This window comes from Pleurodeles waltl, chromosome 10 (genome assembly GCF_031143425.1).
Source record: "Pleurodeles waltl isolate 20211129_DDA chromosome 10, aPleWal1.hap1.20221129, whole genome shotgun sequence".
NCBI lineage: Eukaryota > Metazoa > Chordata > Amphibia > Caudata > Salamandridae > Pleurodeles > Pleurodeles waltl.
In genome coordinates this window covers 837,069,244-837,093,194 of record NC_090449.1, presented here as the reverse complement: position 1 = coordinate 837,093,194, position 23,951 = coordinate 837,069,244, and the positions used below count along the sequence as shown (strand labels likewise).

Sequence of the window (23,951 nt, the reverse complement as noted above, 5' to 3'; positions counted from 1 at the left end):
GCAACACCTCAAAAATACCTCAACACCATGAGTCCTGTGTCACTGATGTCCATGACACCTGCCTATACCGCAGCATCTTTTGCCCCTTGGTGTGACTGCACAATGCAAAGTCACCTCATGGTGTCCTGACTGTTGGACTCATTGACCGAGCTGGATTGTAAGGAACTGACACCTCGCTGCTGATGCCGCCTCACCTCTGATTGCCTCCGTAAGGAAGCGATGCCTCACCTCCCCTGCGTAGCAGTAAGGATCAGACACCTAATATCCTGCGCAGCAGTAAGTAACTGATGCCACGCTGGCTCCAGCTACACCTCACCTCCCTGACTCTATGCCATGTATTTAACTTTGCCTCGTTTCTAAGGTACTGTACCTTGGGTCCGTGCGACTCAGTGACCGGCACTGCACTCCTTCGTGAGTGGCGCTGGACTGTTGGGAATGACTCCATCACAATGCATTGATAGCTCCAGTTGAAGCTATTGTGTTTCTAAGCATTTTTTTGAGATTTAACGTTTAAAATGTATTAACTATGCTTGTGTATGTTGGATTTTTATCATTTTGGTCTTGTTTTACTTAGATAAATTCACCTGTTTTTCTAAACTGGTGTGGTGTACATTTGCAGTGTTTTCACTGTGCTACTGTGTCTGGGTACAAATATTTAATGCATTGCCTCTGAGATAAGCCTGACTGCTTGTGGCAAGCTACCAACGTGGTATGCAGTGGTTCACTTAGTAATGTGACTCCCTTACTCTGACTAGAGTGAGGATCTGTACTTGGACAGGGTACAAACCACTGCCAACTAGAGACCTCATTTATAACACTAGTGATCAGCGATGAGGATAGGACTTGTATTTGTACTTGACATACAGTGATTGGTGTACACTACTCCCTTAGTGCAGACCATTACATGAGAACATAATGCTTTTTCCTATTGGCTTTTCTTTGCCTTCCTGAAACTTTGCAACTTTTTGATTCTTATCCCTAAACACGTCTCAGTTCTGATGAGCCATCAGTTAGAGCTGCAGAAGTAGTGTTTGAGCAGGAGAGTTTGGAAACCTACACCGTACATCAGCTCAAAAAGTTCTGTAAGGAGCTCAATAGAAAGGAGGAGCTGCAGAAGACACTGAGGACCTGATTGGCAGCAAAGGAGGAAGATGGGCCCACAGAGGAGAATAATTTTGTTGTGGATGGAGAGGAGAAAACCATACATGGTGACTTGGTGGACAACCAGTACCTGCCTGGGGGGAGGGCATCCTTCAATGCAGCAGCAATGGTTCTCCCAAGTGGATGGCCCCAGAGGAACTGAGGGGCAGATAAGCAGAGAGGAGCCACCATTTGGAGCTTGAGAAACTCAGGTTGGAAGCAGAAAGCAAAATGTTTGAAATGGAGCAAAAAGAGAGGACCAGGGCCCTTGCTCTGGAGGAAAATAAATTGCTTTTGGCTCACAAGTTGTGTATGAGGGAGCTGTTACTCAAGGCCAAGCAGGCTGAGCACAGCACAAATGGTGGCAGCACACTTCCAGTGCAGTCTGAGAGGAGGATGCACATTTCTAAAGATTTAGTGAAGGATTATAACAGGGAGGATGACATACACTTGGGCTTTAAGGGGTATGAGTCAGCTCTCCACATGAACAGGGTCCCTGAGGTACACTGTAGGGCTTATCTGTGGAAACACTTTGAGGTAGAGGGTAGGGACACCTTGACGAATTTAGGGGATATCCAGGGGCTCACCTACTCTACCATGAAGGACGTCTTACTCACCAGTCATGGTCTCACCCTAGAGCAGTACAAGGAAAAGTTTAGGTCCTACAAGAAAATTCCCAGACTTAGATAGCATATGTTTATTCTTTTGCAGAGCACTGGATGGATGGGTGAAGGGCAGCAAGGAAAGATATTGTGAGGGCCTGTATAATTTGATTGCATGGGAGCACTTGTAAAGTCTTTGTTTTCCAGCGCTGCACCAGCATCTGATTGACAGCAAGATGACTGACCCCAGGAAGCTTGCCCAGTAAGCAGACTGCTGGGAGAGTTCCAGGGTCCACAAGAGGTATGGGGGAGACTCCGCCAAGGGTGGGCAGGGTGGGCATCAGAGGGGGGTTATCTAAAGGGCCCCAACCTAGTTCACAGGATAAGGAATTCCCATCCCCCAGGTGAGAAGAACCTTTGGATCTCTACAGTGAAGCCTGCAAAGAAGGGTCCCCAAAAGTGTTATACATGTGATCAGGAGGGTCACATGAAGGGGGAGACCCCAAGTGTCCCAAGAGGACACCAGCACCCACTGGTTCACAGTTACTGGGGTTGGCCAGTATAGTGCTTGGGGAGGAGTTGGTTCAAGGAGAAGGGTGGGAGCTAGCTGAGATGATCCTTGCCTCACGAGGGGACAGTGTGATGGTCCAGAGGACCCACGTGCCTGAGAGCACTAAGAAGTACAGGCAGTGGGTGACCATCAATGGACAAAGGGTGCAGGCTCTGAGAGACACAGGAGCAGTGGGACTACTGTGAGATGGAATCTGGTGTCTGAAGGGCAGGTGGTCCTGATGTGTTTTACCAAGTAGTTGCTGTGGACAACTCTGAGCACCAGAAAAAGGTGGCACTGGTTCCCTGTGAATGAGGGAAGGGGTGTCTCAGGTTCCTTGAGGGTAGCTGTTGATTGTCTACTAGGTAATGACCTGGAGGATTCCCCTTGCCATGAGGTGGAACGCAGGTCACACTTGGAGATGGTGGATCTGCCTGAGTGGGCATGCATGACCACATGGTCTCTGGAAGTCAGTAAGGTGATCAGGAGGACCCAGAGCCTGAAAGAGTGGCCCAGGTGCCTGCCAGGAAGAGGTGGAGCAGGGGGCATGTGATGGGGCATGTGAAACCTGCCCCAGAATTTCCCACAGTCCAGGAGGAGGCTAAACCTACAGGGGAGCAAGTGGACAAACGGAGGGATGTGCCTTAGCTGACCTACTGGCAGCAAGAAGGGGGTCTAACTAGGGAGGAGTTCTGAGAGGCGCAGAGGACATGCCCTACTCTTGAGGGTCTGTGGTTGCAGACCAGGTGGCTGGTCAGGGGTCTGGATCACATAGGATCCACTGGGACAATGGTCTCCTGTATATTGAGCCTAAGGTTGCTGAGACTGGGGCAGCATGAACGCTGGTGGTACCCAAGCACTTTAGAACCTTCCTACTGCGTCTGGCTCATGATGTGCTTCTGACAGGACATTTTGGGGCAGGACAATACTTTTGGGAGGATTGTCACCCACTCTTACTGGCCCCAAATTCGCAGGCACTCTGATGCACAGGCAAGTGGCAAGAGTGGGAGGAGATACAAGGCTCCCCTCCACCTATTCCCCAGTGTGAGCACCACTTTTGAGATGGTGGGAACTGACACTGTGGGGCCTCTGGACAACCGTGGGCAATGGGTATATCCTGGTCTTGGTGGAACATGCCACCCGGTACCCAGAGGCTATCCCTCTGAGGTCAGTGATAGCATCCGTGGTGGCCGGCCATTGGTGGGGGTCTTTACACGCATGGGGTTACCCAAGGAGGTGGTATCCAACCGGGGTATTAACTTCATATCTAACTATATGAAGTCTCTGTGGAAGGAGTGTGGGATGACCTACAAGTTCACCACTCCTTACCACCCCCAAGGAAATGTGTTGGTTGAAAGGTTCAACCATACTCAGAAGGACATGATTATGGGTCTGTCAGAATCCATGAGGTGTAAGTGGGTTGTCCTCTTGCCATGCCTTCTCTTTGCATACAGGGAGGTACTGCAGAAGGGACTTGTCTTTAGCCCCTTTGAGTTGTTGTACGGGCACTCTGTGAGAGGACCTCTTGGTCTGGTGAAAAAGGGCTGGGAGAAAGCCCCATGACATATTTAGCTGCATGCTGGGCTTCAGAAACCAGAATGTGCGCTTCAGGAAACTTGCTCAAGCGAACCTGGAAGCAAGCCAGGAGGATATGAAACAATGGTATGACCAGAATGGTACTCTGATCGAGTTTCAGCCTGGCCAGAAAGAGTGGGTCATTGCCCCAGTGGAGCCTCGTGCTCTCCAGGACAAGTGGACTGGGCCTTTGAGGTGGTGCACAAGAGTATTGTCACCTACCTGGTGAACCCTTTGGGGGTCCTACATGTGAACCACCTCAAGCCACATATTGAAAGGTCTGAACTGACCATGCTCTTGGCAAGAGATGATGGAATGGAGGAGAAGAGTGAACCTATTCCTGACCTCTTGTCTGTCAAAGAGCAAGATGGGACTGTGGAGGATGTGAACCTCTCCCTGGAACAGCAGAGGGACTGTCGCCAGTTGTTGCTGCAGTTTGCCTCTCTGTTTTCCTTGGCCCCAGAAGTCACCCATTTGTGCACCCATGATGTGGACACTGGGGACAGTCCACCTGTGAAACATAAAATCTACAGGGTGACGGACAAGGTCAAAACCAGCATCTAGGGAGAGGTCTCCAAGATGCTAGAATTACGGGTGATAGAGTTCTCCAGCAGTCCTTGGGCCAGCCCACTGGTCTTGGTCCCAAAGGCTGATGTACTAGGTGCCACCACTGAACTTAGGTTCTGTGTGGACTACCGTGGGCTCAACGCCTTCACTAAGACTGACATGCACCCATCCCCAGAGCTAATGAGCTCATAGATCGGCTAGGAGCTGCCAAGTTCCTCAGTACATTTGACTTAAGGTCTGGGTACTGGCTGATTGCCTTGACCGATGGGGCCAAAGAGAGGTTTTCAACACCAGATGGGCACTACCAGTTAAGGGTCATGCCCTTTGGGTTGAAAAACACCCCTGCTACCTTCCAGAGGTTGGTCAACTGGGGTTTTGCTGGGCTGGAAGATTTCAGCGCCGCCTACCTGGTTCACATTACAGTGTTCAGCTCCAGCTGGGAGGATCAACTTGCATCACCTCTGGGAAGTGTTGAAGGGTCTGCAGAAGGCAGGCCGCACTATTAAGACCAGTAAGGGCAGGAGTCAGTGGTATTCTTGGGCTACCAGGTGGGAAGCCCCTACAACCCAAGATTGACGGCATTCTGGCTTGGGAACCCCCCAAAATCCAGATAGAGGTGAGAGCCTTTTTAGGTCTCACTGGTTATTACAGGATATTTGTCAAAGGCTATGGTACCATTGTTGCAAAAGTGATCTGGACTGAGGCTTGTCAGATACCTTTTGATGCCCTGTGCACGGCCCCCTGTGCTTAAGTCACCCAACTTCTCCAAAGAATTAGTTGTGCAGACCGTCGCTGCAGAGCATGGTGTGGGGGCAGTTCTAGCACAGCTAAATGAAGAGGGCCTAGACCAGCCTGTAGCCTTCATTAGCAGGAGGTTACTCCCCAGGGTACATAAGTGGAGCGCAATTGAGTGAGAAGCTTTTGCTGTGATCTGGGTGCTGAAGAATCTAAGACCCTACTTGTTTGGGACTCACTTCTGGGTTCAGACAGAACACAGGCCCCTCAGGTGGTTGATGCAGATGAGGGATGAGAACCCAAAACTGTTGAGGTGGTCCATTCCCCTACAGGGAATGGACTTTACGGTGGAACACCACCCTGGTACAGAACGCACCAATGCTGATGGTCTGTCCAGATTCGTCCTCCTTAGTGATGAGAACTCCCATTAGGTTGGGTAGTTCTCCTCACTTTCAGCTGGGGACCCACATGTTAGACCTGGCATAATTGGTGTTGTTTTCCCTGTCTTCTTGCCTCTGCCTCCTATATTTTTGACTGTGAGCTGGATTTCGTTTTTGCTGGTTTTGGTACTCTGGGCACTTTATCACTGCTGATCAGTGCTAAAGTGCAAGTGCTTCCTGTGTAAATTGTGATTATGATTGGTAAGCCATGATTGGCATATTTGATTTATTATTAAGTACCTAGTATAGTGCACCATGTGTCCAGGGCCTGTAAATCAGATGTTACTAGTGGGCCTGTAGCACTGATTGTGCCACCCACATGAATAGCCCTGTAAAGGCGATTCAGACCTACCATTGTAGTATCTGTGTGTGCAGTTATAAACTGCCATGTCAACCTGGTAAGTGCACCCACTTGCCAGGCCCAAACCTTCCCTTTTAGTACTTGCAATGCACTCCTAAGATAGGCTCTAGATAGCCCCATGGGCAGGGTGCAGTGTATTTAAAAGGCAGGACATGCACTAGTGTATTTTAAGTGTCCTAATAGTGAAAAACTGCCAAATTCGTTTTTCACTATTGCAAAGCCTATCTCTCCCATAGGTTAACATGGGGATTGCTTTGAAATATCTCCTAAGTGTAATTTCCCATTGGGAGCAGACAGAAATGTGATGTTTGGAGTCTCTGAACTCACCATGTAAAAATACTACTTTTAGTGAAGGTGGTTTTTAAATTCTGTGTTTTGAAAATGCCACTTTTTAGAAAGTGGGCATTTTCTTGCTAACTATTCTGTTTCCTTTGAAGTTTGCCTACTTTAAATGCAGAAATAAGTATAAGTAGTGGACCCAAAACCCCAGACCTTTAGAACACTCCTGGATGCTTGAGGAGTCTCTGCCAAGGAGAAGAGCTGTGAAGAGGAGTACTGCCCATTTGCTATGTGTGCTTTGCTGGATTGGCCTACAGTTGCTGCTTCTGCTTTGGAAAGGACAAAGAATGGAGTTTGCTGTGTATCCTGCTTGTGAATTTACTCTAAGGGCTTGGATTGACCTTACCTCCAGTTAAGAAGTCTCAGGGAAATCAAAGACTTCATGTGCCAGCCCCGGGTTCCCCTGCTGAGGATCTTGACTTGCCAAGAGGTGCCCTCTCCAATTCCTGGATCCTTGGGAGTGAAGTCTGGCAACAAACAAGAAGAACCAGGCACACCGACTCTGGACGACTCCAGAACCAGCGCTGCTGCCTGACTCCGTGCTGCTGCCTGCACCCGTAGCTGTGCTCCCTGCTGAAGTGTGATGACCATGATCGACACTGCAGCCCAACGTTGCCACAGCACCTCTGAAGTTTTGCAACACAGTGAGTCCCGAGTGCCATGTCACTGACGTCCGTGACACTCAATTCTGCAGCGGTGCCTGTGGCCTGTGGTGTGACTGTGACACAGTGAAGTCGCCTCATCACCTCATGACCCTCTTGACTTCTCAACCCCGCTGGATCGTTAGGAACCAATGCCTTGCTGCCGACACAGCCTCACCAACACTGCCTCCTTAAGGAGCTGATGCCTCCCCTGTGTAGCAGTAAGGAACCAACACCTCATCTCCTGAGCAGCAGTATGGAACCAAAGCTGCACCTGCTCCAGTGACATCTCACCTCCCCAACTCTGTGCCACCTCTTTAACTGTATCTAGTTTCTAAGGTACTGTACATGGGGTCTGGGCAACTCCATGACCGGCACCGCACCTCCTCACAAATGGCACTGGACTGTTAGGAACGACTTTGGTCACAACACCGTGGGGGTGGAGCTATTGTGTTTCTAGACATTTTCTTGAGATTTCACCTTTAAAAATGTGTATCTTTTTCTTGTGTATGTTGGATTGTCTTTTTGCTCTTGTTTTACTTAAGATACATTTCAGCTATTTGGTGTGGTTTCCATTTGTACAGTTTTCACTGTGTTACTGTGTGTGTGTACAAATACTTCATGCATTGCCTCTGAGATAAGCCTGACTGGTCGTGCCAAGCTACAAAGGGGGTGAGCAGAGGTTATCTTAGGAGTATGGTCGCTACTTGGGCAGGGTGCACACCACTGTCAATTAGAGACCCCATTTATAACAGTTGACTTTAATAATAAGAATATATTTCTAAACAAACAAATCTTTTTTAGCAGCATAACGAAAATGAAAGACTGGGAAAAAAACACAACTTTATAATTTGTTCCATGCAGTATGCATGCAGCTCTTTCATAGCTCACTGTGCTAGATTACGATAGTAACTTGTGAATTGCACAGTAGCAAAAGAATCTCTAACAAAAACAGTAACCCACTATGCTATGCACAGAAAATACTGTTCTTTGCATGATACACATTTTTTTGCAGCAGGCATATTAACCATCTGCACTACCATAGATGAGTCAAACTGCTACTAGGCAAAACTCCTCTCTCTCTCCAGCAGGTACATCAATCATCAGAGTTATCTTGACACTTATTTTTTGCCAAAAGCTGCTGCTTGTACAAGGAACTTTGCAGTGCCTTTAAAACTGCTGCACAAAGGAAGTAATAAATATAAAAACACACATGTGTTTCTGACAGAAGTACCAGCTGAAGACTTGCCTTCGTGCTGGCCCAGAATGTGTCACAGATCCCTAGGGGGCCACGGACCACAGGTTGGAAACCGCTGTCTTAGGGCCATTATTGCTTAAGAAGAATAGAATTAATAGAAACCCTAAAGATTTTAAATCATTGACGTTAGAAATTGATCCCCCTGTATGGGCAGAGGTATGCCACCTGTCAAGAAGGAACCGCAATACTAGTCAGGGTAAGTCACAACACAACCTAAATGATCCTATGCTCACCCTCCGGTGTCTTGTTACAGAGCAGGCAGGCTTAACTTAGAAGGCAATGTGGAAAGTATTTGTGCAATAACTCATACAGTAACACAGTGAAAATACAACAAAATGTACTCCACACCAATTTAGGGAAATAGATATTATTTATCTGAATAAAACAAGAGCAAATGACAAAAATCCAGTATGCACAAGTCAAGATGTCACTTTTTAAAGGTTTATGTATGTCTTAATCCATAGGAATCAGTGGATGCATCTCTTTAGCACAAAGTACCTGGAATGCATCACAAATAATGATTCTAGGGGCCGCAGAGGAGGTGAGGCATTGAAAAGTAAAGCAATGTGTCGAGTTTTCCAGCGTGGCGGAGGTGATGCTTGCTTTTTTACTCGCAGGCAAGGTGATGTGTCGATTTCCGGGCACGTAGCCTTTGTTCCTTACTGCGGTGTGGGGTTTGATGTCAAATTGATGCCCTGAGACGAGGCGTGGAAACATTTTGTTCACAAGACCCAAAGGGAAGCGCAGACTGCTCGAGAGCCATTTCAAGGGCCATTATACTATTGGAAAAAACCCTAACCCACTGCTGTCCAAAATGAAAGTGCTAGTGCAGAAAGAGATTAAATGGTTTGCCCTCAAAAATTCAAATTGATACGCAGAACTTTTCAAACTGCTGGTGTAGGAATGAGATGGGGACAAATGTAATAGAAAATGCTCAGTTGCAGAAAATGATTAAAAAACTGCATCACAAGTATCCAGGAAATAAGGCCACTAGTGCTGTAACTCTCTTAATTGACATTTAAGATGAATATGTTACTCCGGTGATTTAACATGACTTTTTGATAACAGATTAGTTACCCCTCTTCATAAAATCCTAACGACACATCAATTCAGGTGACACAGATACAGTTTTTTTTTTTACAAAATAATTGTGTTAAATTGCATGGAAAGGTATACCAGCAAAAGAGAATGAAACTGACATATAAAATCCAAAGACAAAATTCTTCCACAGAACAGTTTTGAAGTGATCCAGCTAATAATACTATTCTCTGCAGTTTATATATATATATATATATATATATATATATATATATATATATATATATGCCGGTCGCCAGTAGGAGTAGGTAGTTATAGTAAGCGTTTTTTCACTTGGCTATATCTTAGGTGGCGTTGAACGAATCTTTGTGAAATGTTCTTTAAAAAAGTGTCAAGTTGGGTCTTGTTGGGCATGGAAAGTTTCAGGGTGATCTGTCAAGCTGGGGCCGAGAAAAAGGGGGGTTCAAACAATGAGTTTCCCATATTAGTTCCCATAGAAATTTTAGCCATGATTACAGCACAAACCACTGGACAGAATTATACCAAATTTGGCAGAAAGGTAGCTGTTGGCCCAGAAAGCACTGTTTTTCTTATTTGGTGTAAATCCGTTTTGTAGTTTTTGAGATATTAAAAGAAAAACGAATTAGTAAATCTATTTGTGTAAATATTTTGTTACTAATTCATGATGAATTGCAAATGTGACCACCAACAGGATTGCTTTGATTGGCTGGCCGTATCCTGAGCAGAAAGTTGTGGCCATCATTTTAAGTAACAAGACATGGTCCCCAGGGCTGAAACTAAACATCAAAAGTGGTATACGGGATAGAAGGGAATAGATATCAAAGAGTTTTATTGGGGCTGAGATTAGGGGTTGTGAAAAGGTACATTGCCCAAGAATGGCTCTCGGAGGCTGCCCCCATGACACCAAATGGGCCTCAGACATTGAACACTGCATGTCTCTAGAGTAGAGGTCTTCAAACTGGGGGGTGGGCCCCGGTAGGGGTTCTTGCCAAAAGATTCATAATGCTAATAACAGGGCTTTGTTTTACACTGCAAAAAAGAGCAGGAAACCACTTTGTAAATGGGCCATCACTTTACATATTTTGTCATTTACTTCCAAGCTGGCAGTATGTGTCAAAAGTGAAGTGACTTCAAATATTCTTCAAATCCCCCATCCCCACTTCTAATATTCACAATGTGGATATTTTTGCACATTAGCAAGGCCTGCCTGACCAGAACAGAATTTTAGAATCATGTATTTGAAAACAGTAACATAAGTGCAATGTTTAAATAAGTGTAGACATATTTAAACATTTCCAATTTAACAGAATAATTGTGAAAAAGTCAGAGGGGGGCCCGATGATGATTTTGTTTCCACTGGGGGGGGGGGTGCAGCATGAAGAAGTTTGAAGACCACTGCTCTAGAGAGACCAATCTATCAGGTGTGAGAATGCCTTAAAAGCACGTTAAGATCTGGCAAGAGGGGGCAGATTATCGAGCTATCACTCTGGAACCATGCTCCTCCCCACTGTGGTCCATACGCAAACAACCCATGCCACACAGGGTAAAGGGGGATACAATGATAGATACATAAGACGGAAAGAATGTGGGAAGGTGAAGGGAGTACAATATGGATCATGGGAATTTGACATGTTTTTTGCCCGGAGAATGTTTCTTAGATGAAGAATGAAGAAGGTGAACATATGCAATGTGGAATTTTGATTTTGATATGTTTTGGAAAAATTAATAAACAGTTTTACTAAATAAAAGTGGTATAGGGGTCAGAAAGGGTGTTTGTGGGTCACCTCATGCATACAACAAGTCAAAAAACGTTTTTTTCCATGTGTGATATTTGTGAATGCCTCGCGATACTCAGAGCAGACCCCCATGTAACGTAATGACATATTCGCGAATATCGGCAAAAAAAACTAAATAAATCACACACTCACTCAGACTCTAATGCACTCACTCACAGATGCACTCACATTCTCTTACACCCACCCACAGACCCACTCAGAGGCTCATGAAGTCACTTACAGACTCTTTCAGAGTCTGACACACCCACTCACAGGCCCACTTAGAGTCTCATGCACCCTCTCACACACCAACTCTAGCACTCATGCACCCACTCACAGACCCACTCAGGCACTCACGCACCCACTCACAAACCTCAGCCACTCACACACCCACTTAGAGACCCATTCAGGCACTCATGCACCCACTCATGGACCCACTCAGACAGTCACACACCCACTCACTCACCCACTCAGACACTGATGCACCCAGTCAGAGACCCACTGAGACACTCATGCACCCACTCAGAGACCCACACACCCACTCAGAGACTCACACACTCACTTACAGACCCACTCAGAGACATACACACCCACTTACTCATCCACTCAGACAGACACACCCAGTCAAAGCCCCACTCAGACACTCGTGTACCCACTCAAAGACCCACACAGATACTCACGCACCCACTCAGAGTCTCACACACCCACTTACAGACCCACTCAGAGACTCATGCACCCACTCACAGACCCTGTCAGACACTCACAGACCCACTCAGAGACCTACACACTCACTCAGAGTTTCACTCAGACACTCATGGATGTTAGTTAGGAATTAGCTTTTACAAAACCTTAGAAATTAACTGGAAAAACAGGGATGTTATAGTTATGAATTTACATTTAAACCTTAGAAAATCACTGAAAAAACACAAAGGTTACAGGGACATTATAATTAAGTTCTGAATTTCCCCACACAAAACCATTGAAATCCAGCTGTTATAGTTAGAGTTATTTCAAGTAATTATAACTGTGCCCTAACGTAACTATATCTCGCGTCTATGCCATGCACGGCTAATTACCCAAAATATTACATCACTCATGACATCAATGATAATATCACTATAACATTTGCAGTAAAATTATTAATGAGAAAACTGTGAATGGAGAGGGTGCAAGTTATAGTTACCTTAGGGCACGAGCTACAGTTACTTGAAATAACTCTAACTACAACAGCCTGAATTTCTATGGTTATGTGCGTGTAAATTCAGAATCTAAATATATAACGTCCCAGTAACCTTTGTTTTTTTTCTTTGAATATATATATGCATATTCACCGTTTGACAGGTCCCGCTGTCAGAAAGCGGAGTGTTTGCTGTGGCTTGGCTGCAGCTTGGCTGCAGCTGTCAAACCAAAGAAATTCAACAGTTATAAGAATAGTTATCTCAAGAAACTATAACACATGCCGGTACGTAACTATAACTCACGCCCCCGCTGTGCACAGTTTTAACATCACTAATTTTATTGCAAATGTTCTAAATATATTGTGAACAATGTCATACAAGATGTCATTTCCAATGTACTATGAGGGTAAGTAACAGCGCATGGTGAGAGCCACATGGTCCCCCCCTGGCTGATTTTGGCCCCCGACCCCATACCCGGGGACCAGCTAATTAGTGGAAGGGGAACGTAGCTGCGCAACCCTCCTCTCTGGGCTGATTTTGGCCCTGTGGACCCATCCCCCGGGGCCCGGCCAATTAATAAAGTGAGAGAAGGGCCATGTGGCACCCTCCCTGGTCCAAATTTGGCCAGGGGGACCACATATACCAGGAGCCGGTCAGTTAGATGACGGGGAGGGGGGCCAAGTGGCCCCCCTGCTCGGGCTTATTTTGGCCCCAGGAACCCCATCCCCCAGGGCCTAGCCAGTTAGTTCTAGACTAGGGGAGCCAGGTTCCCCCCTCCTTGGGCCTATTTTGGCCCAAGGCAGCCCATCCCCAGGGGCATGTTGAATTATATCAAAGGGAGGGGGAGCCCATAGCCCCCCTCCCTGAGCCGATTTTGGCCCAGAGGACCCCATCTCCAGGAGCCCAGCCACTTGTTCCCACACAGGGCACCCAATGTGTAGTGTTGGGAACTGCAGGGTAGCCTTAATGCCCCCACGGTCCCTGCCAGCTCCCCACTTCCAGCAGGAGCCGGCATTGCTCCCGCAAGCAGGGAGCAGCAAACAAGCTTTCATCCTGGGCAGGAAAACAGATGAAAATCTGCACCCAGTGAGCGGGAGCAGTTTTCCTGCTCTCGCCCACTGAAGGTGGACTTACTGTTTGCTCTAGCTTGGGGGGAGCTGTCAAAGAGGTGGGCACCTTAGGACAAAGGGAGACGGCCCTTGGGGTTGACGGTCCCCATGGTCATTAATGGCTCAATGGAGGGAGGCTGTGCAGCCTTCCTTTGTTTTTCCTGGGCCTGCTTCAGGGAGGTGGTTGTCCGAGGGCCAAAAACAGCCCAGAAAGGGGGCCGTGCGGCACCCTGCCCTTTGACAATTTGGTCATGTTCTGAGGAGGTGGTGGTACCCGGGACCGAAAGTGGTCCTGTAGGGGGGCCGCCTCCCCTTATTTCTAATTCGGACTGACACCAGGGAGGTGGTGGTCCACGGAGCCATAATGGGCCTGGGAGTGGGGTCTGCATGGTCCCCCCTCCGCTCCCTCTATCACTTTGGCCTTGCCCTGGGGAGGTGGTAGTCCCCAGTGCCATAAACGGCCTGGGGGGGGACCCATAATTCCTCTCCTCTTCATGTAAAGTTTGACTGGCTGCAGAGAGGTGGCGGTTCTGAGGACGATATCGGATAAGGGGAGGGGAGCCTCTTGCACCCCCGTCCTCACAATGAATAATTATATATGCCCCCGGGACCTGGCCCTTCTAGGGGTTCAACTGGGGCTGGACTGTTCACACGGGGTGGCATGGTGGTAAAAAACAATGGATATAGGCCCAGATCTCTGACTGGGGTGAATGCCTGACATTGTTAGCATTCCATCCATCATCTGTTCTTTTTTTATTTGTCACCCTAAGTGTACTGAGTATACCCAGACAAGGGTCCAGGGCTCACTGTGTCACTGGACATACGCTAGCCTGGCTGATGAGGGGTGATACCCCGAAACTGGTCCCAGGATGTTCTGGGCCAGGAAGGACATGCCCTGGCAGTTCGGGTTGAACTGTTCCCATGGGGAGCAGGGTCATGACTAACCGGCATATGGCTGGGTCCACACTTGGCTGGCATGGTGAGCAAAAAAATGATGGATTGAGGCCCGGGTCTCTGACTGGGGGTGAATTTTTGGCTTTGTTCATCATTCCATCCATCATCTGGTTTTTATTTTTTTGTATTTGTCGCCCCAAGTGCACCAGGTGTGCCCCGATGTGGGTCCTGGGCTCACTGTGCCATTGGACTCAAGCTAGCCTGGCTGATGAATGGGTGCTACCCTGAAATCAGTCCTAGGATACTTGTTTCTAGTCTCAGAAGGACCTGGCCTGGCATTTCAGGTTGGATTGTTCCAATGGTGAACAGGGTCAGGGCTGACTGGCATTTAGCTGGTTCCAAACTGGGGTGGCATGGTGTGGCAAAGAAAATATAGATTTAGGCCCAGATCTCTGACTGGGGCTGAATGTTTGACATTTGTCAACATTCTGTCGATCATCTGTTTTTTTTGCATTTGTCACCCTAAGTGTGCCTGGTCTGGCCAGACATAGGTCCCGGGCTCACTGTGCCCCTGGATTCAAGCTAGCCTGACTGATGAGGGATGATACCCCAAAACAGATCCCCCATGTTTCTGGTCTAGGGCAGGGCAGACTAGGCTGTTCCATGGGGAGCAGGGTCAAGACTGGTTTGCATATGGCTGGGTCCAAACTGAAGTGGAATGGGGGGCAAAAAAATGATGGCTGAATCCAAACTGGTGTTTCATGGATGCTTGTTTCCAGTCCAAGGAGGACATGGCCTGATAGTTTAGGCTGGACTGTTCCCATGGGGGGCAGGGTCAAAACTGATTTGCATATGGCTAGGTCCAAACTGGGATGGCATGGCGGGCAGCTTTTGGGCCTGGCAAGAGGGTTAACTTGTAAGGTTGACATGGCAGTTTAAAAGTGCAAACACAGGCTCTCCAATGGCAGGCCTGAGTCCTGTTTAAAGGGCTACTGAAGTGGGTGGCACAATCAGTGCTGCAGGCCCACTAGTAGCATTTAATTTACAGGCCCTGGACACTGGTAGTGCACTGTACTAGAGACATATGAGTAAACAAAATATGCCAATTGTGTACAAGCCAATGTTACCATGTGTCGAGCAGAGAGCACATGCACTTTAGCACTAGTTAGCAGTGTAGAAATGCCCACAGTCCTAAAGCCAGCAATAACGAGGTCAGCAGAATAGGAGGTCAGAAGGCAAAAAAGTTAGGGGAAAACACGCCTAGGATGCCAGGTCTAACAGTTCCAATTTTGAAAATGCCACTTTTAGATAGTTGGCATTTTCCTGCTCTTAGTCCTGTGTGCTTGCAGCCTGTCTCCAATACACGTCTGGGGTGGGGGACAGCTGGGCTTGTGCATTCCCTCTAGATAGCTACACACAAAGGGAGCTTCTGTGTGACTGATGGGCCATCAACATCCTGGTGTGCAATTGTCGTGAGGCCTTTTTGGACTCGTGTTGGTTCCCCCTGTTTCTCGCTTTATTTTATATTTCACATCTTATGCATTTTTAGTTGCACAGCTTTTAGAGGTGACATTTTACACACATTTCTCACATTTCTCACATGATATTCTCACATGATATTCTTCTAGACATTTGTGGTACAAGCTGCTTGCTTAATTAGCCTTTGCACAACATGTAATCAATACTTTCTGTTTCTGTTCAAGGCTGGCAACACTGTACATGATATCCTAGTTCTTGTGTTGCCCATTCAGAAGACAGCTGATAATGGATGGACACAGCATTGCATTAGGACTGTGCTTCCAACACAGTATGGGTTTGTTATATAAACGTGCAATGAACCGCAAGGGGCAGAGGGCACTCCATCCATGATTATCCTGGTGCAAATCTACCAGCTACCGAGAGGATTGCCACCTACACCACAGGCCAACTCGGGACACTCTCTTCAGGTATGTGGCTGGGGCTAATCCTTTAAATCAGGCCACGCAGAAGGGTACATCCGCTCTATTCTCACCATAGTCTTAGGGTTAGGTAGGAACCTCTAGAACCTCTATCACTCCTAAAGTTACTTACCTTCGGTAACGCTTTATCTGGTAGAGACATATTCTAGTTGCATATTCCTCACCTTAGAATTTCCCCAGACTGGATTTAGAGATTTTTTCTTCAAGCAGTACCCTTGCGTGCTGTCAGGTGGCGTCGGTTGACTACGAGTCCGTCGTTGTCACCGTGATGATGTTGAGGTTGAATATAGGTGCTGCCTCGATGCAGTGACATCCGTTTCTTTTCACGACTTTCCACGCCAAAGCGCGGAGCCATGAAGAAGACTGAAATGGTGCGCCAGAGCTAAGGCCCATAAACGGGAATCTCAGTCCCTAGAAATCAGTTTGCAAGTGGGGTGGATGGGTGGGTCAGTAAGGAATCTGCAACTAGAATATGTCCCTACCAGATAAATCGTTACCAAAGGCAAGTAACTTGTTCATCTGATAGAGACTTCTAGTTGAAGATTCCTCATCTTGGAATAGAAACTCAAGCAATACCATCCTCGGAGGTGGGCTCCGAACCAAAATCATACTAAAAAGACCTGCAGGACCGAACGACCAAAGTAGCCATCTCTGCGAAACTGACTTTCCAGGCAGTAATTTTTAGTAAACATGTGCAATGATGCCAACATTGCTACCTGACAGATGTCCAGGACAGGAACTCGACGTGCTAACGCTGTGGTAGCGGCAGTTGCTCAGGCTGAATGAGCATGCAAACTCTCTGGAGGTTGCTTCTTCACCAAAGTTTAGCACATGTTGATGCAGAGAAGCACCCATCATGAGAGGGTACTCTTCTACACTGCCTTCCCTTTCTTGGCACCCACATATCCAACGAAGAGTTGATCGTCCACCCGGAAATCTTTAGTGCAATTAAGATAGAACGCCAACGCTCTTTTTGGATCCAGACGGTGGAGTCTCTCCTCCTCATGAGAAGTATGGCTCTTGTGCGTAGCACTATCTTGTCAGGATGTACAGACAACAATGGAGGTTTGGAAGAAAGAGCCTGAAGCTCACTCACTCTGCGAGCAGAAATGATAGCCACCATGAAGACAGTCTTGAGGGTAAGGGGCCACAAGGGATAATTGTGTAATGGCTCAAAGGGAGCACACATCAAATAAATGAGTACAAGATTGAGATCCCACTGAGGCATGATGAATGGAGTGGGAGGATACAAGTGGGTTAGACCTTTAAGAAATCTATCTACAACAGGGAATTTGAAAAGAGAAGGTTGATCTGGAAACTTAAGAAAAGCCAAGATAGCTCCTAAGTAGCCTTTAGGTGTGCCCCAAGCAAAACCTTGATAGGCTAGTGAAAGAATGAATAAGGGAACATCAGAAAGAGGGGCAGGGAGAGGATCAACGGACTTGTCCATGCACCATGCCACAAATTTGTGCCAACGACAGGCATATACAGTTTTGGTGGAGGGACACCTGGCTGCCAAGATAACATCACAGACTTTGGGCGGAGGGTCAAAAGCCGTGAACTGCCACTGCTCAATCGCCTCGCAAGAAGACGGAGACTGGACAGGTTCGGGTGAAGAACTGCCCCTGCTGCTGTAACAGAAGATCCTTCCAAAGAGGCAGTTTGATTGGAAGATCTGTGGCCATGCTCAGTAGCTCTTGGTACCAAAGTCTTTGGGCCCAGTCCGGAGCCACAAAACTGACTAGGCCTGGTTATTCTTGATCTTCTTGAGAACTCTGGGCAGAAGTGGTATTGGCGAAAAGGCGTACAGGAGGCCTGAGCTTCAGTCGAGATGAAAGGCATCGCCGAAAGAGAACCACCTTGGAAACTCCACCGGGCAAAACTGTAGACATTGCACGTTCTCTGCGGAGGCAAACTGATCTAACCAAGGCTCTCCCCACTGTAGAAAGAGACCATGCATCGCCTCCGGATGGAGACGCCATTTGTGATCAACTATGCATCTACGGCTGAGTTTGTCTGCTCTGGCATTCAGAGAGCCCACCAGATGTTGAACCACCAGGGCCCTGATGTTCCAGCAATGTCCAAAGGCAAAGAGCCTCTTGACAAAGGGTCCACAACCCCACTGTTTGTTGCAGTACCACATGAGGGTGGTGCTGTCGGTGAACACCTGCACCACTTTCCCTTTGAGAGAGAGAAGGAATGCTTTCAATGCAAGTTAAATTGCCTGGACCTCCAAAAGATTGATGTGGAGCTCGGGCTCCGCTGGAGACCAGAGGCCTCTGATCTCTGACTCTCCCATGTGGCCACCCCATCCCAGAAGTGACACATCTGTCATGACTGTGAGATCTGGTTGGGAAAGGGAAAGGGATCTGCCATTGCCCCAATCCTGATTCGAAAGCCACCAATGCAGATCTTTCGCAGTCCCCTCCGAGATCTGGACCATGTCGGTGAGACTCCCCTTGTGCTGCACCCACTGTAACTTCAGGTCCCACTGCAGAGCCCTCATATGCCATCTGGCATTTAGTACTAATAGGATTCAGGAGGCCATGAGACCCAGCAGCCTCAGAGTCTTTCTAGCGGAAACCCGGCAAGGTAGGGAAAGACTGAAGTTCCTGACCTGCGCAGATAACTTGCCACCACCGCCATCACTTTTGTGAACACCGAGGGGATCTGGTAAGGCCTAAGGGGAGCACGGTAAACTGAAAGTGCTTGTGACATACTACGAATCGTAGGTAACGTCTGTGGGCAGGCAAGACGGGGATATGGAAATAAGCATCTTGCAAGTCCAACGCCACCATCCAGTCTCCAGGGTCTAAGGCAGAAAGGACCTGAGCCATGGTGAACATTCTGAATTTCTCCTTCCTGAGGAAGAGATTGAGGGTTCTGAGGTCGAGGATAGGACGTAGGCCCTTGTCCTTCTTCGGCACCAGAAAGTAGCGGGAATAGCAACCACAGCCTACTTCTGGCGCAGGAACCCTCTCTATGGCCCCGTTGGCCAAAAGAGACATAACTTCTTCTTGGAGAAGGGCCAAATGATCCTCCGTTAGATGGCCAAATGATGGAGGCATGGCCAGAGCGGAAGTCTCGAAGGGGAGGGAGTAGCCCCTTCAGACAATCTGCAAAACCCACCTGTGCATCATGATGGGTTCCAAGTGGCACAGGTAAAGGCTTATCCTGCCGCCAACTGGTTTGAGGTGGAGTGACGGACTAGGAATGTTTGGAGGCTGAAGCCAGTGCGGGGTGGACTGTCAGACCTCTGGTTCCCTGTCCCACGAGCCTGTGGGATTCTGCAACCCCAGCTGCACTGGGGGCTGTACAGCATGCTTGGCACAGTGACTAGGGAGGGGATGCGACAAGGAGCCCCTTCTGTGTCCACAAAAGGGGCAAAAGGCAGACTGGTGGGGGCGAGGGGCAGTGGTAAGACCAATGGACAGAGCAGTAGCCCGGGAGTCCTTGAATCTCTCCAGTGCCAAGTCCGCCTTTTCTCAGAAGAGATGAGTGCCATCAAAGAGCATGTCCATGAGGGTCTGTTGGACATCTCCAGAAAATACAGAAGTTCTTAACCAGACATGGCGTCAGAGTGCCATTGTCGACATAACCGATATGCCCAGAGAGATGGTCATGTCCAGCCCACATTTTAGGTGAATTTGGCTGCATCTCTCCTGTCTGCAGCAGCCTGGGAGACAATTGCACGGGCCTCCTCTAGGATCTGCGACAAAACTTGCGCTACCGTCGTGTCCCATAAATAGTGGGTATATTAACAGCCCAAAAGGCATGTGTTGTTCACTGACCACAATGCCAGGCTGGAGGAAGAAAACATCTTCTTCCAAAGATTATCCAGCCTTTTTGATTCCCTATCCAGGGGGGGCGAAGGGAATGCGCCAGAAGACTAGGATACCTGAATGAGCAAGCTCTCAGGTGTGGGGTGTTGGGTCAGGAATTTAGGGTCTTTTTAAGGCGGGCAGATGGTGGCGAGCGACTGTCCTATTCACAGGAGATCCTGTGCTGGGTCTGGACCAGGTACCCAGTAGGACATCAGTGAGGGCTTTGTTAAATGAAGGAGAGGTTCCCAAGCCGAGGCTCTGGGCTGAAGCACCTTATCAGGAGATTAGTCCTGACCGCAACAGTAGGTAGCTGAAGGCCGAGGACCTCAGCCGCTCTGTTGATCACCATGGGATAAGAAGCTCCCTCCCCGTAGCCATGGTAGGAGAAGACAGCATGCCAGTGTCTGGGGAGGTATCAAGACCGCTGGCATCACCCAATTCTGCTCACCTTGCTGGTATTCATAAGGGTCCAGCGACCCCTCCAATCCTTCCTCATAGTCATATCCAAAGTAAAAATGGTCTGAATCCAACCTTGGCAGGGCTAGGCCCCGTCGAAGTTGGAATCGGCATCGACAGATGACGTTCTGGTTTTGGGTCATCAGGGATTAGGATCTTCGATTATGGTCCCAACCGACGTCGGGAGTGTCAAAGACTTTGCCTGCGCCGGGGAAGGTCTCAATGGTTCGACCGGGATCCAGAGGAATCCTTGGTTGCCAGAGCAAAGCTGCCGGTGTGGAACCCGAAGGGCCCCTTGTGAACCTCCAGGCCCCAAAGGCGCCGCAGAGGGGTCAGACTGCCCAAATGTGAGGCGCATGGCCTCATAACATTCTTTGAGTTGGGCAGGGGTCGCTCAGGCTCACGGAAATTTGGGGCGGCACGGAGCAGACCCAGAAACAGGTTCTGGGGACTGAGGCCTAGAGCGTCAATGCTCTTCCTGTGTCACATCATCCCAGCGGCAGGGTGAAGTTGAAACATGCCTAGCCTTCTTCTTCTCCTTACCGGAATGTCCCAGTGATTCAGAGGAACGATGAGTGGTGATGACTCCCTAGCCGGTCTCAAGACCTTCCCCTCGAGTGAGACTAGGAACGATGCAGAGTGCAATTCCCGGCACTCGGAGCACGACGTTGGGTTGTAGTTGCGCTCCAGACACCACAAACAGACCCGATGCGTATCCGTCACCAACATCATTCAGTGACAATTCTCGCAAGGCTTGAACCCGATCTTCAGGGACATCTTAGACGTACCCAAAGTCACCAGAAAATTTGAAAAGAGTGTCGAGGTCGGTCAAAAAGTGACCAGGATAGCTCCTCTCCAGAAAAAAACTGATGTCACCGCTCCAAGGCAGCGCCTATATTCAACCCTGATGTATTCACAGCAACCATGATGCCAACAACGGACACGGAGTTGCCTGATGCCACCTGACGGCGTGCAAGGGTACTGCTAAAAAAAAAATCGCCGGATTCAGTCTGACACCTGGGGAAACACTAAGGTGTGGAATTTGCAACTAGAAGCCTCTATCAGATACACATTTACCATGGTAAGATTATTCATTGTCTTTACCATTTTCACCATGCTGGGTATTTTGCTCTGTTTCATTTGCCTCATTATTGCAGCTCATTCGCCTTATGCAAGATTACACATGTATCCATAAATATATTGAAAACTCAGTTTGCATATCTTTTGTGTTGTGCCTAAGCTTGCATGAGTAATACAACAAAAGGGTACGATCAGTTTCCATGACTTCCCTGAGGAGTCCGAGTGTCATGTTTAGGTTGCCATATTCACCTTCCACCCGAGTAGCATTATGGGTTCAGGTGAGGCATTGTGAGGTAGCCAGGAATTGGGCCGACAGCTTCCTATGGTGTAGACAGACTTAGGCGGTCATTCCGACCCTGGCGGTCATGGACCGCCAGGGCCGGGGACCGCAGGAGCACCGCCAACAGGCTGGCGGTGCTCCCAAGGGCATTCTGACCGCGGCGGTACAGCCGCGGTCAGAAACGGAAAACCGGCGGTGTACCGCCGGTTTTCCGCTGCCCTGGGGAATCCTCCATGGCGGCGCAGCTTGCTGCGTCGCCATGGGGATTCCGACCCCCATACCGCCATCCTGTTCCTGGCGGTTTTGGCCGCCAGGAACAGGATGGCGGTATGGGGTGTCGTGGGGCCCCTGGGGGCCCCTGCAGTGCCCATGCCAATGGCATGGGCACTGCAGGGGCCCCCGTAACAGGGCCCCACCATGATTTTCAGTGTCTGCCATGCAGACACTGAAAATCGCAACGGGTGCAATTGCACCCGTCGCACCCCTTCCACTCCGCCGGCTTCATTCGGAGCCGGCATCTTTGTGGAAGGGTGTTTCCCGCTGGGCTGGCGGGCGGCCTTCTGGCGGTCGCCCGCCAGCCCAGCGGGAAACCCAGAATACCCGCGGCGGTCTTGTGACCGCGCAGCGGTATTCTGGCGGCTCCTGCCGGCCCTGCGGATACCGCGGCCGGCGGGAATCAGAATGACCCCCTTAGTCTCCCACATTCTGAAGTTCTGCCATGCTAAATCCGCAGTTTTATTACCTTATTAGAAACCACATAACATCATCCTGGGCATGATGGGAGGGAGAAGCTGGGCACAGCCTCACACTTGTACCTGAACAGACTGTGATCTTTCCCCACACAAGGGATTGCTTAACCCCCTATAGTGAGTCTGGAGCCAGAGCAGGAAGAGAGGACCTCTATACATTTCAAAGCTTTTCTTTGATGTCTCCCTCACTTCAAAGGGACCACTGGGTATAAGAACTGGGCTTCTGGCCCTACCAACTCAGTACACTTCTGGACCTGCTACTACTCTTCCAGGAATAAGGACTGCTGTGCTTTACAAGGACTGCTACTTTGCTGGACTGCTGCTCTAGAAGAACTGCTTTCTTGTTGTGCTGATCTGCTGACCTCGTTTGATGGGTGAAAAGGACTAGACCCACAACACTTGAACCCAGAACCAGAGTGACTCCAAGGGCTTGCTGGCTTTACGCCTGTTATTCTGCAGTCTCATGGACGCATAAAAAACTTGCAACACGTCCCCTGCAGCACCTGGACTCTGCCATCTGAGAGTCCTGCCCTGGCAAGTGGTGTCAATCCAGTCCTGGGCCCTTGGAAGTGGGTGAAAGTGCTGCTTCAATCCAGAATCCACGCATAGCTGCAGTTGCGCCAATCAAAGCCGGTGCATCTCCATAGACGCTGATGCATCACTGCTGCTGCGAGGATTGGGACATCGTAAGGCCATTGGTGTGGTGCATAACCTCCATTCCTGGCACATCTCCGTCTTTGCACGCCTCGGAACCAACGTATCACCTACATCAGAAGGACTGACGACAATGCATTGTCTCCTTTGCTCCTTGCATCTTATTCTCAATGTCAATGCAGCTCACAAACCAAGGTACTGTTTCAGTGGGTTAAGGCTGGCCCCTGTATCTGACCCATGCTCCATCGCAGTCAGCTTGACTTTTTAGATTTGACCCTGTCTAGCGTGACCAGATAGCCCAGTTTTGCGATTTATGCTTCTAAGCACTATTACCATGTTTATTCTTTAAAAATTCATATCTTGACTTTTGGTCTGTTTTGCTAGTTAAATTAAGCTCTATTTTTCTAAAAAGAGATAGTACCTTTCTGTGTGGTGTTTTAACTGTTTCACTGTTTGAAGTGTTGCACAAATACTTAACACACTGGGCCTGATTCAGATTATGGCTGATGGGGTTACTCGCTCACAAACATGTTGGATATCTCATCCGCCATACTACAATTCCATTATATCCTATGGAAATTGTAATGTGGGGGCAGAATAAACATTACGTTTGTGCCAGAGTAACCTGTCCGCCAAGTTATAAATCAGGCCCATTGCCTCTTAAGTTAAGCCTTAGTGCTCTTTGTCAACCTACCAAGGGGTAAGCACAGGTTAATTTACGGTGTGT

General features: G+C 48.5%; 1 protein-coding gene across 2 annotated transcripts in view; it reads right to left on the bottom strand.

Annotated features, from left to right (window-relative positions):
• CNTNAP2 (contactin associated protein 2) overlaps positions 1-23,951 on the bottom strand; it is a 2,759,350-nt gene that overhangs the window by 712,062 nt on the left and 2,023,337 nt on the right. The gene's annotated exons all lie outside the window — the stretch shown is intronic.